A 12808-nucleotide genomic window follows, 5' to 3' on the forward strand; every position below is an offset into this window, starting at 1 on the left:
GCAAGAACACTGGAGTGGGTTGCCATTTCCTTCTCCAATGCATGAAAGTGAAAGTGAAAGTGAAGTAGCTCAGTCGTGTCCGACTCCCAGCGACCCCATGGACTGCAGCCCACCAGGCTCCCCCATCCATGGGATTTTCCAGACGAGAGCACTGGAGTGGGGCGCCATCGCCTTCTCCTTGAAACACTCTAAGACTTACAAATGTGACACAGAGGCATGAACTGAACAAATGTTGTTGGAAAAATGGTGCTAATAGACTTACCCAAAGCAGAGTTGCCACAAACTGTTAATTAAAAAAGAAAAGAAAAGAAATGCAGTAACTGCAAAGCACAGAAAGCAAAACACAATAAAATTATGCCTGTATAGTCTTCGCCGCTGGTTCAGTGGTAAAGAATCTGTCTGCAAATGCAGGAGACACAGGAGATGCGGGTTCAGTCCCTGGGTGGGGATGATCCCCTGGAGAAGGAAATGGCAATCCACTCCAGTATTTTTGCCTGGAGAACTCCACGGACAGAGGACTACAGTACGTGGGGTCGCAAAAGAGTTGGACACAACTTAGCAACTAAACAACAAAAACATATTTAAGAAACCAGAACGCAAAGAATTTTATGTGCAAAAAATAGGATAACATATATTAAACACTCAGCAGTTTCTGGCACATGCAATGTGCTTGATAAATGTTACATGAATGTGTTGTTTGATTTTTAGAAAAATTTATCAGTAAGAAATGATAAAAGAAACTTTTTAAATTTAATGAGCCAAACTTCATTTATATGGAATATTTACTCATGTGAAACACCTTCTAAAACTATGCTGAGTAAAATAAGACTTCACATTATATTTTTTAAAAAGCAAGCTTTACTCTTTCTTTTTTTGACTGTTTTCTCTTACATAAGAGGTGACATCATAAGCCATGCTGGCTAAAACAGTTTTCACAAAAACAAAAAATTCAGACAAATCAGAAGCAGGTACTGAGTCTTTTGTGCCACTTCAGGTTCAATAATATCTTAAACTTCCCCATTATCTCAAGCCCTGCCACTTAAGTTTCTTATGTCTAACCAATTCCACATAGTTTCCTTATGGTCTCTGTCTTCTCTGTAAAGATCCAATTTTATGTCTCACTGCTGCTGCTAAGTCGCTTCAGTCGTGTCCAACTCTGTGCAACCCCATAGATGGCAGCCCACCAGGCTCCCCCGTCCTTGGGATTCTCCAGGGGAGAATACTGGAGTGGGTTGCCATTTCCTTCTCCAATGCATGAAGATGAAAAGTGAAAGTGAAGTCGCTCAGTCGTGTCCGACTCTTAGCGACCCCATGGACTGCGGCCCACCAGGGTCCTCCATCCATGGGATTTTCCAGGCAAGAGTACTGGAGTGGGGTGCCATTGCCTTCTCCGTTATGTCTCACTGGTCACCATCCACTCTACCAGCAAACCTTCCATCTGTTTACCATCCCGATCTAAAACCCTCAACAAAAAGGGAACTCTGATTACTACTTTCCTGACATGTGAACTTTAAAGAAAACATACAATGACACAGAGACAACTGTGTACAGTAAATGTAAAATAATAGCTCATTTGTATGCAGCATTTATACCAAACAACATCCTTAATAACATGGGCTTCCCTGGTGGCTCAGCAGTAAAGAATCTGCCTGCAATGCAGGAGCTGTAGGAGATGCAATTTCAATCCCTGGGTCAGGAAGATCCCCTGGAGGAGGGCATGGCAACCCACTCCAGTATTCTTGCCTGGAGAATTTCATGGACAGAGGAGCCTGGCGGGCTACAGTCCACAGGGTCACAAAGAATCGGACACGACTGAAGCGACTGAGCACGCAGATGTGCATACGCACATATACATATACATAATATACTTCCATGCTGCTACTGCTAAGTCGCTTCAGTCGTGTCCAACTCTGTTCGACCCCATAGACGGCAGCCCACCAGGCTCCACCGTCCCTGGGATTCTCCAGGCAAGAACACTGGAGTGGGTTGCCATTTCCTTCTCCAATGCATGAAAGTGAAAAGTGAAAGTGAAGTCGCTCAGTCGAGTCTGACTCTTAGCAACCCCGTGGACTGCAGCCTACCAGGCTCCTCCATCCATGGGATTTTCCAGGCAAGGTACTGAATTGGGGTGCCATTGCCTTTTACAATACCTCCATGAGGTAGGTACAATTTTAACTTCCAATTTTTTAATAAAAATTTGACAGAAGTTAAGAAACCTGTACAAAGTCATAGAGCTATTCAGCTATACAGAGAGCCAATATTTAAATCAGGCAACAAAATTTTTAAACTATGATGCTTTAGAGAAACTCTTAATCTGAAGACTCATCCTTCTTAACTCAGGAAATGAGACGGAAGCTCTGAAGCACAATAATTATCTTATTGTGATAATTGGTATAACTGCTCTCCTGTGACACTAACACCTCAAATCCCTATCCTGTCCTTCTTAGAGTCTTCTTGCTGAATCAGCTGCCCTCACTCCAAGCCAGCATGTACCTCACAATGCCAGGGGTGAAGCAAAAGGAAGAGGAAGGAGGGGGAGCTAAGGAAAAGGAGAAAGAGAAAAAGACAGGATCAAAAAATATATAAAAGAAGGATGAGAGAAATCTATCGTGAGATACAAGAAACATCTGGTGATAAAAACAGTTAAGTGAAGTTTGGTAAAAAAAAAAAAAAAGAAACTGATCTTCCTATTATAATATCCTATGCACAGCTGTATACAGCCCTGCCCCCAATTATCTATGACATTTTAATGCTTAAAAATTAGTGTACAGCACATAATCAAAAGCACAGACTTAACCATTCAGTAATTTTTAATGAATATGTGTAGATGGTGATTTTAGAGGGTAAGAAAAGAACAGTACATGATAAAACATGTTCATTAGGAAGAAAACAAAAGTTCAATATTTACAAGAGGTAACTGACATTGCTTTAAATAAGTGAAAGCAAATTCAGTAGATAACAGTAAATACAAAATATAAAATAATTCAATGTATCAAATCAAGGTATTTTTCAGTTACATGGTTATGTTCCTCTCTAAATATTTAATCTGTAAATAAAACCATTCAGTAATTTTGAAAGGTTACTTGTAAAGTATTACACAAGCCAAAATGGAACATTATTTTTCATCTGCAGATATTTATCAACTAGTTTTTAAACCTGGCAGCTCTTTCTTATCCCTCTCTTGGTTAAGACAAGCTTCTTCATATCGTTCAAAGACACGAAACAGGGGAAAAGAGAAGAACCACCTTTTTGCCAAGTGTCCTCATGACTTGGAACCCATGGGCATTTGTTCTTGACCCTGTCTGATTTTTGGCACATAGCAGATAAGCACTGAGCAACACACACCCACTGTTACACGGAGAAGAGGGAACAGACATCAAAGCGCCACTCATTTTGTTTTTAGATACCATATCAAGGCTATTCAGGTTTCTTAAGAAGATCCAGCAGGGGAAAAAAAAAAAAAAAGATTATCACTCTCATGCTCATGTAATGCTGTGCTCTAAAATAGGTCTCAGTTCGTTTTCTTTAGACTCCAGCCATCAGAATATACTCAGATCCGCTGGTTCCTTCTGCCTGATAGCCAGAGATATCTCCTTGGGAAGGCTTTGCTAGGACACAAGAATAAGGCATGCAAGACAAATCAGCACAGTTTTCAAGCTACTTGCCCGCTTCCAGGAATGCTAATTTCAGTAATCCTTCCCAAGATGTCAGCACTATTATCAAAGAGATCTGGGTCATTTTCCCTGCTTTGAAGCTCTCTGCTTGCTCAAACACTACAGGAGGCAAACCAGGAAAAGCTGGAGTGGCATGGACTAGGGAAACAATTTCCTAGTAATGGGTTCCTCTAAGAATATCTTTTCATTTTGAAGTTTTGAAAAAAAAAATAAAAGTGCCAAACCCTCCTGAGCCAAGACCATAGGAGATACAATCTCTTTTCTTTTAAGGCTGATCTATCAGTGGCCATGTTTCTAGGAATGGCTTGTGCATTAAAGAAACCAATGCAAAACTCCAGGTTTAGAGCCATTCAAAGCCACAAAGGTCAGCAACGTAAGGAGATGGAGCCGAGGCCTTGAAATACGTGGGACGCAGAGAATCCTGGAGAGGTAGAAAGGAGAGACTTGGCTGGGATGTCCAATAACAGCACTGGTTCATGGAAAGGAGGTGAGTCTGGCTCCTGGTGACCACACTGACAACAGAAGGCACTCAGCCTGGCCCTCCCACCGCCCCCATCGGGGAGAGGACCATCAGCTGCAGGCAGAGTGGCCTTGCACAGAGCAGGGGGCCTGGAGGACTTGGGAGAGCTGGCGGTCTCTGCCCCTTAACTCCTACTGAGTGTTGGGCAGATTATTTGACTTTTTGAAGTCTTTAAAATGGGGAAAGCCTCTGTGGACTACTTCCCATGGTTGCTGTGAGGGTCAAATACAATAACATATACCAGTGTGTATTACATCAGTGTAAGAGACGGAAGATAGGGGCCTAGCAGATGAGTTTCCTAAAAATGATATAAACCTTGGCAAAGCAAGGAGAGTTGGATACAACTAAAGTGACTGAGCACGCAGGCACTGCCGTATCTCTATGCCATTCAAAGACCGCCAATTACCAGGACAGGCCAGGTCACGTGTGCTGAGGCTCCTGGCTGGAGCTGGGTCTCACTGCTGAGTGAAGGCAGGGGCTGGCTCTTGGGCCATCCGCCCTGCACTTTTTCCTTCTTCCAGACAAAGGGGACACCCTCAGCACCCTCTGTGGTCCTCCTCTCCCACCTGCGCTGCTCGTGGAGCTCACAGCTCCTCAGTTACAACTCACAGCGGGTGGAGGCTGGGTTACAAGCAGTCACAGGGAACCGGTCACAAGGCTGTCTTGAAGACAGACAGCTAAGAGAAGGGGGCAGCTTCTGCCAGCTGACACCAGGAGGTTTGAGGCCTGGGTGCAGGGTGTGTGCAGCCTGTTTCATACAGACTGGAGGAAGTTGGTTTAAGAAGACGAAGTGAACGCTGAGAGAGGCAGACAGCCTGGACCTCCGGGTGCTGGGACGCCCTACTCCCGAGGTCTCAGAGCTCTCCACCACCCCGCCCCACACAGCCGGCCCTTGCCAAGCACACGTGGCCCTGCTAAGGAAGTCCTGAAGAAGCGTAAGTCAGGTTTTCTAACACACCATCAGGATGCGTTGGTCCCACACTAAAGAAAGAGTAATTTCCAGACTAAGGTAGACCCATGGTCCATTCAAACAAGCATCCTACTTATGGCAAACACACCAGGGTCGTTTGCAGGAAACCACACTTGTCTTCAAAAATTCAAGCTCAAATGAAGTCTTTAAAATGGAAGTCTTTGAAGTCTTGCAAAACATCCTAGCCTGGCCATATGTTCACTACGGGTCTATGAATTTATCTTCACCCTTCTGGCATCTGACTGAATTTTCTGTCTTTGTCCACTCGTAAAGATAATCCATTCCTAATATGTACTGCCTACTCTGCAAAGGGACAATTCTTATTTGGTTGATTTCTTACAGTATAAATAAACTCGTCATAAGCCTCTTCAATGCTCAAAGTATGACCTACAGATTCTCTTCGTCAGCTTATTCATGTCACTGAGTTTCTGTCTTTCTCAAAAAAAAGGAGAAAAAAATTTTGGCCCCCTAGAAGATGCCGTGGAGAAGAGAATGGCAACCCACTTCAGTATTCTTGCCTGGAGAATCCCATGGACAGAGGAGCCTGGCAGGCTACAGTCCATAGAGTCGCAAAGAGTCGGACACGACTGAAGTGACTCAGCACACACACAGCTCTGCATTAAATCAGTCTAGCCATCTTTCCCTAATGCTATGGAGAAGTATCGTACACAGAGCCACAGAGTACTCTTGTGTAACCTCAATGTCCCTGAGTGTTTTAGTCACTGTTCTAGCAAATAAGAGTAAACAGTGAAAGAAAAGCAGGAATAGAAAAATGAGGGGAAAAAAATACTACTGGGATTTATTCTGACACCAACAACGCAAAAAGGTTAGAAAAAATATTCCTAAAATTGTTATTTTTGAGTGGCTGGATGATGGACAAATCCCCTTTTACTGTATATTTTTCTGCATTAGTAAAATTTCTACACTGGCTATGTACCATCCTAACTTAAAAAATGTTATTGGAAAAAAAAACACTGGAGAACAATGTGGTTAAATAAAGAGTTAAATGGTCAAAACCGAGGTTAAATGAGCAGCTGGAGACGGCAGAGAGCCCTGTCAAAAGCTGCGGGGACATCAGGCCTTCACAGGGGGATCGACTCTGGCTGGAGAGCCTTCAGTGGCCCAGATCCTTGCAGGCTCAGGAGGCAGAAAACGGGCTCAGAGTGGGTCAGAGCCTTTCACCAGAGGGCTCACTCCACTTCAGCAAACAGTCACACCTAGAACAGAAAGGTCCTTCCTTTTAAAGGTATTTTAAAGGTTCATATAAAGGACCTCAGAACAAAAAAGGCTGGAAGGGTGTGGTGACATATGTGCTTTCAGAGGCGAGCCTACCACTGAGGAGCTAATGGGGCCACCGGGGAGAAAGTGCCTGGATCCTCCCCAGCTACAGGCACGCACTGGGCACCCAACACATACTCATATATAAATGACAACGAACTGAGCAACCACGATGAAAACGTGCAGGTGGTGGGAGAGGCCCAGAAGGCAGGCTTCCTGCAGGAGCTGACACCTGCGCTGGGTTAGAGATAAGATTTCTTCAACGTTTCTTTGCTAAGCAAAGCATGTGAAAAAGAGTGTGTAGGGATCCAGGCAGGCACAAATCATGGGCACTCAAAGAAAGAGAAGCTGTGTAACCCCAAAAGAGTGTTAAGTATTTCACTGAGGAATCCAATAAACACATAGTAAGAGTAAATAGGGAAATCAAGGCAGAGATAGAAAAAGAACACTGGAATTCATTTTGTGATACATACAAATGGCTTAGCTTCAGGGAAGACAAAGGTGAACCAAGCCTTGAATAAAGGGTAGAATTTGGATGGAAGTAGAAAGGGAAGAAAAAGGACAGTATGAGCAAAGACAAAGGCTGTGGGGAGAAACAGAATGAAAGACCTTTGTTCTTTCAGCAAATGTTCATTGCATGCCTCCTCTGTCCCAGGTCTGCATCACAGCTTGGGGTGCAAGAAGGAACTGACATTTAATTCAAGTCAACAGACAACAACCCCGTGAGACCAGTACTATTCTCCCCACTGCAGAGATGAGGAAATGGAGGCTTTACAACGAGCAGTTTTTCCAAGGACACAGAGCTCATAAATAGTGTACATCTACTTGTAGCTGTGTTTTTATTATAGCCAGGCTTTTGAGAACGTTGATGAGCTGTTTGTTTCTGAAAACATCATGGTTAATGCTCAGAGCATAGGGGGGAACCAAGCAGGCCCTATTCTGCTATTCAAGTGAAAAAAAAAATCATGAGCATGTCTTACTTTCCTTTTATGAATTCTTTTCTGCCCTGGAGGATAAATATGTGGGAGTCTTGAGTCCTGACTTACAAACATCCAAGGCCTTTTGGAACAATTGTTGCAGGACCGGATCAAGCTCTGGAAACTGCTGGATTATACTGACTGGCAACTGATTGAGTCCATTCACTCCAGAACGTGCTCAGAGAGCAAGGGGAGCATGTTCAGTGAGCGGTCATCTGAGAAAGGTCAGCCGGGTTAACTCCAAAAACGTTTCATAAAGTCAAAACCAGATTGAGGATTTGTGTGGAAAATGTTAAACACACCCTGCTGGAAAACTCAGAGACTCCCTCACGGCCATCGGCCTTACTAGTCAGTAAATGACACATCTTCCAGGAACCTGAGCTGAATGATTCGAAGTTGTCGAAAGTCAGCACGTGAACCTGCCAGGTTCCCTGTCTCTGGCCAACTTAACACAGGTTACCCCCAGGTGATCAAGCTCTTCTGGAAGTAGAGAAGTTTTCAGCCCACAAGGTGCAATTCTAAGCACAGACATACATACATGCAAATGGTGTTGACAAAGAACAAAATAAACTGCTTACATTCTTCCGAGGCTAACCATATGCCTTTAGGTAAAAAGAGGAAAAAACTTTTTATTTTTTTTAGGGTCATTGAAAAGTCATTTGGGTCTACAGTAATTCTTTCTTTGCCACATTAAACTTCTACTTTTCAAACAAGAGGTGTTTCTTGTGGGCCTGTTAAAAAAAAGCTATGAGTCTCTAATCAAACGTAAGATTAATATAAATATTCTTCATTATTATTATAGGAAATTCGTTTTTCCTTTTTAATTTCTTTTTTAATCCGTTAATTAGAATATAGCTCTAAAGCTTGCAGTCATACAAATCTATTTTTGTGTTTCTTCTGGAGAGATGAATCTGATATTACTACGTGGGATTAACACGGCGCCTCACAAGCAAGGGTCGCTTCTGTACTTGGGATGTCTAAGGCAGGCAGGCCTGGAATAATCTCCCAGACAGCACTCCGTCATCTACCCTCCAAAAGCTGGCATTGCTGATGCGATCTGTGGGGGAAAAATACCAAATACCTAAAATACTTTAAAACGTGTATTTCCATAAAGTAAAGGGAAATAACTTTATTGCAAAATTTGTCTACAGCTGAAGATGTTATCTAAGGTCCAGTCTGACCTGAAAGTGAAAGTGTTAGTCGCTCAGTCATGTCTGACTCTTTATAACCCCATGGACCGTAGCCTGCCAGGCTCCTCTGTCCATAGGATTTTCCAGGGAAGAATACTGGAGTGGGTTGCCATTCCGTTCTCCAGGGGATCTTCCTGGCTCAAAGATCAAACCCAGGTCTCCCACATTATAGGCAGATTCTTCACCATCTGAACTACCAGGGAAGCCCTAGTTTGACCTGGAAACTCTCCAATCAGGCAGCGGCTGACTAAGGCATGATTTCAGCGTAATCTCTGAGATCCCTGAGATCATTTCTGTACTTTCTTTTCCCCTCATGTAACGTTAGGGTTTCCCAACCCTTTCATGTTTCCTTGGGGATGGCTAAGTAACAGAGTTTATCCACAGGAGCAGTCCACCCAGTCCTCTCTCCTGCATTCACTGAATCCATTCCTGCTGGCATCCAATCCAACTTATTAGGACCGACAAGCATACAAAACTTGGACTAGAGAAAAATATTAAAAATATAACTTAAAACATTTACTTTTAGGGCAGCAAAGAGAGATGGAAACTTCTACCTTATTCCAAAAAGTAGAGATGTTCACGGTCTCTTATAGCAACTAAAAGTGGAAACCAGCTAGTGTTCCAGGCCGTGTGGGAGAAATGTTGAAGACCAACCCAAACTGCAAGAAACGCTTACCTTGCTGAAACAGGAGGCCGTTCTGTCACCACTGACCTATAAAAATCAAGGCCCCACATCTGACTACCTCACAAGTATCCCTTCCAAGTTTCAGCTCTTGTTTTTCTGGGATACTAGACTTCTCAGACAAACTGAAAACTAGCAGCAGAGAGACCTAACTAGTACTTTTTAATATGTCCTTTACTGTATCCTTTCAGATATAAGGATATCTTACAGCGGTATGGCAGGGTACGGGCTTCCCCGCTGACTCAGCGGTAAAGAATCCACCTGCAATGCAGGAGATGCGGTAGGAGCCATGGGTTTGATCCCTGGGTCAGGAAGGTCCCCTGGAGAAGGGAAAGGCAACCCGCTCCAGTATTCTTGCCTGGAAAACCCTATGGACAGAGGAGCCTGGCAGGCTACAGTCCGTGGGGGTCACAGAGTCGAATGTGACTTAGCGACCAACCAACCAACAGTGGTAGGTATGGTTCTCCTCCGCTCAAATGCATAACTTACTGGGGCGGACTTTCCATCTACTGGAGAAAAACAAGAAGTCTGTGAAGACTCATAACCTGTACTTACACGTACTCCCGTGACTGTGGAAATTCTGACTCACCATAAAGATAAAGACAGCTAAACCTGAGGCTGGCTGTGTCTATCTCCCAATCCACTCCCTAGGGCTGGCCTCCTACAGTGGTTCCTAGTGGAACCTCTGACCAGCAGCATTGGCATCACTGGGTAACTTGTTAGAAATGCGCATTCTGCCCCCAGACCTACTGAGTCCGAGACTCTCCAGGGTTCAGTCCCCCAGGTGACTGATGCCCCCAAGTTTGAGAAGCACAGTTGCACAGAGGTAACGATCACACCACCAGCATCTGTAACTCCCAGAGCCTACAGGTGGCAGTAAAGGCCAGTTAGAAGAATTACAGGCACTAGAAGATCAAGTTCTAAGTGTTACAGAGCCAGCCTGCCTGACCACACTGTTCAACAGTTTCTTAACAGCTGGCTCAGCCTCCTCCAATGAGTTTGAAGGTCACAGTAAGTCCCAGCTTTGAACAGGAACTGGACTGAAATTCTTGTGGTCCGAAAGCAGACATATTGAACCTATGAATTTCAGGGATGCAATCAATATTTAATTATCTTAAATATTTTAATACTATGAGGATACAAACATATTTAAGAATGAAAATTTCAATACTTATTAAATAGAACAAGAAACTCAAATTATTCTCAGCAATTATGTATATCTGAATTATTTTTATGCACTCTGAATGATTAGAGTTCCCACAATTAAAATCTCATTGAGATAACATGTTAACAGTGAGAAGAGAAATTTTCTACTGTAAAGCATGTATCAGGCATCCCTTTACTATTTACTAGACTCTATGAAAACCCTGAATTTTGCATTAATTTGCCTTACACAAACTACAAACCTCCAGTGAGGGTGTGGAGCAACGGGAACTCTCATACAGTTGGGGGAATAAATCGGTACAATCACTTTGGAAAACTGTTGAGCAATGTCTACCAAAGCTAAATACACAATATCCAGGGCCAGCAATTCCACTCCTGGGTTTGCACCACAGAGAAGTGACCACATCCAGCTACTTAAAGCCTCATAAACGTGTTTGTAGAAGTCTAACTAGTAATACGGAGCAGGCAATGGCAACCCACTCCAGTGTTCTTGTCTGGAGAATCCCAGGGACGGAGGAGCCCGGTAGGCTGCAGTCCATGGGGTCGCAAAGAGTCGGGCACGACTGAGCGACTTCACTTTCACTTCTCACTTTCATGCATTGGAGAGGGAAATGGCAACTCACTCCAGTGTTCTTGCCTGGAGAATCCCAGGGATGGAGGAGCCTGGTGGGCTGCCGTCTCTGGGGTCGCACAGAGTCAGACACGACTTAAGTGACTTAGCAGCAGCAGCAGCAACTCGTAATAGTTATAACCAGGAAAAAATAATTTGAATATCCATTCTCAGCAGTAATATGACTATGCATACAATAAAATAGACACAGCGAGGAAAACACGAATGAACCAACAAACCTGACCACAGCTACAGACTACGGATGAGCCTCACAGACGTAACGCTGAGTAAAAGATGCAAGGGATTAAGAATCACATGCTTGACCAAACAGGCAGAACAAATATCTGGTGACAGAGGTCAGCACGGAGGTTACTGAGGTCATCTAGAACAGGCAAGAGGAGCTCACAGGGTAAGATCTAGGTCTTGATATGTGGAATGGTGACAGGGGTGTATACATATGAAAAGCTCACTGACTTGCACACTTAAACGTTTTACACTTTACTATATGTATATGGGCTTCCCAGGTGGCTCAGCAGTAAAGAATCTGCCTGCCAGTGCAGGAGAGGCAGGTATGATCTGGGTCTGGGTCAGGAAGATCCCTTAGAGGAGGAAATGGCAACCCACTCCAGTATTTTTGTCTGGGAAATCCCATGGACAGAGGAGCCTGGCCAGCTACAGTTCATGGGTTCACAAAGAGTTGGACCGGCCATGACCAAGTGATTAAACAACAATATATATGTTATATTTATTTATAAAGGGACAACAATATGTATGTTATACTTCTTTACAAAGAGAAGAAAAGTTAAACACACACAAAATACCCTTGACAGATTATCCTGTAATAATTTTCAATATCCATCATAAAAATCTTCCCTGATGGCTCAGAGGGTAAAGAATCGGCCTCCAATGTAGGAGACATAAGAGATTCAGGTTTCATCCCTGGGTCAGGAAGATTCCCTGGAGAAGGAAATGATTACCCACTCTAGTATTCTTGCCTGGAAAACGCCATGGACAGAGGAGCCTAGCGGGCTATAGTCCAAGGGATCACAGAGTCGGGCACGACTGAGCAACTAAGCACACATGAAAATCCAAATTACTGGGCAACTACACCTGACATCAGAGTCTCATTTACTGCAAAAATACTGCATTTGCTGAGCTACATCTCAAAATTAGATACAGAGAACAATGGGCTTTCCGATATTCAATTATGCCATCAAATCAATGTATCCTCCTATGAAAAGGCCAAAACTTTCTGGCTTGCACTCCCTGGTCCCAAACTTCATTTATTCTGCCACTTCATGCCATCATAGGTGCCAACTGATGTCCACCATCCCTAGCCCCTGCAGGCCTGGATGTGGTCACCATCCTGGAGAGGCTGACAAGGCTGGCTCCAATCCTTAGCTACCTGCCTGAATCCCCCGCCACCATGCAGCCTCACAAATCAAGGCATGTCCCAGTGCAGGGTAAGTGTTAAGACAGTACCGCCTTCAGGTCAATGCGGACCTATTGGATTCTAGGTTCCCATCTAGTAAGGCTCAGACGCTAAGCCAACTGTCGACTAGGAGATACCAAATTACACCCCAAGAGCAGACACCTCCAGGCCTCGCGGCTGGCCCCCAGGTCCTGAACCCGCGCCGCCCTCCCCAAGCCTGCGCCGCTCCCTCCAGGCCACCCGACCCACAAAGAACCCGAACCGGGAAAATCAACTCGGTCTGCTTTTGCGCTTCCGGCTCAGGTTTAAAA

General features: G+C 44.1%; 1 protein-coding gene across 2 annotated transcripts in view; it reads right to left on the reverse strand.

Annotated features, from left to right (window-relative positions):
* Window positions 1-12808, reverse strand: part of RNASEH2B (ribonuclease H2, subunit B) — a 62148-nt gene that overhangs the window by 48576 nt on the left and 764 nt on the right. The gene's annotated exons all lie outside the window — the stretch shown is intronic.

The sequence above is a fragment of the Bison bison genome, unplaced genomic scaffold (assembly GCF_000754665.1).
Source record: "Bison bison bison isolate TAMUID 2011002044 unplaced genomic scaffold, Bison_UMD1.0 scf7180017864048, whole genome shotgun sequence".
NCBI classification, from domain to species: Eukaryota; Metazoa; Chordata; class Mammalia; order Artiodactyla; family Bovidae; genus Bison; species Bison bison.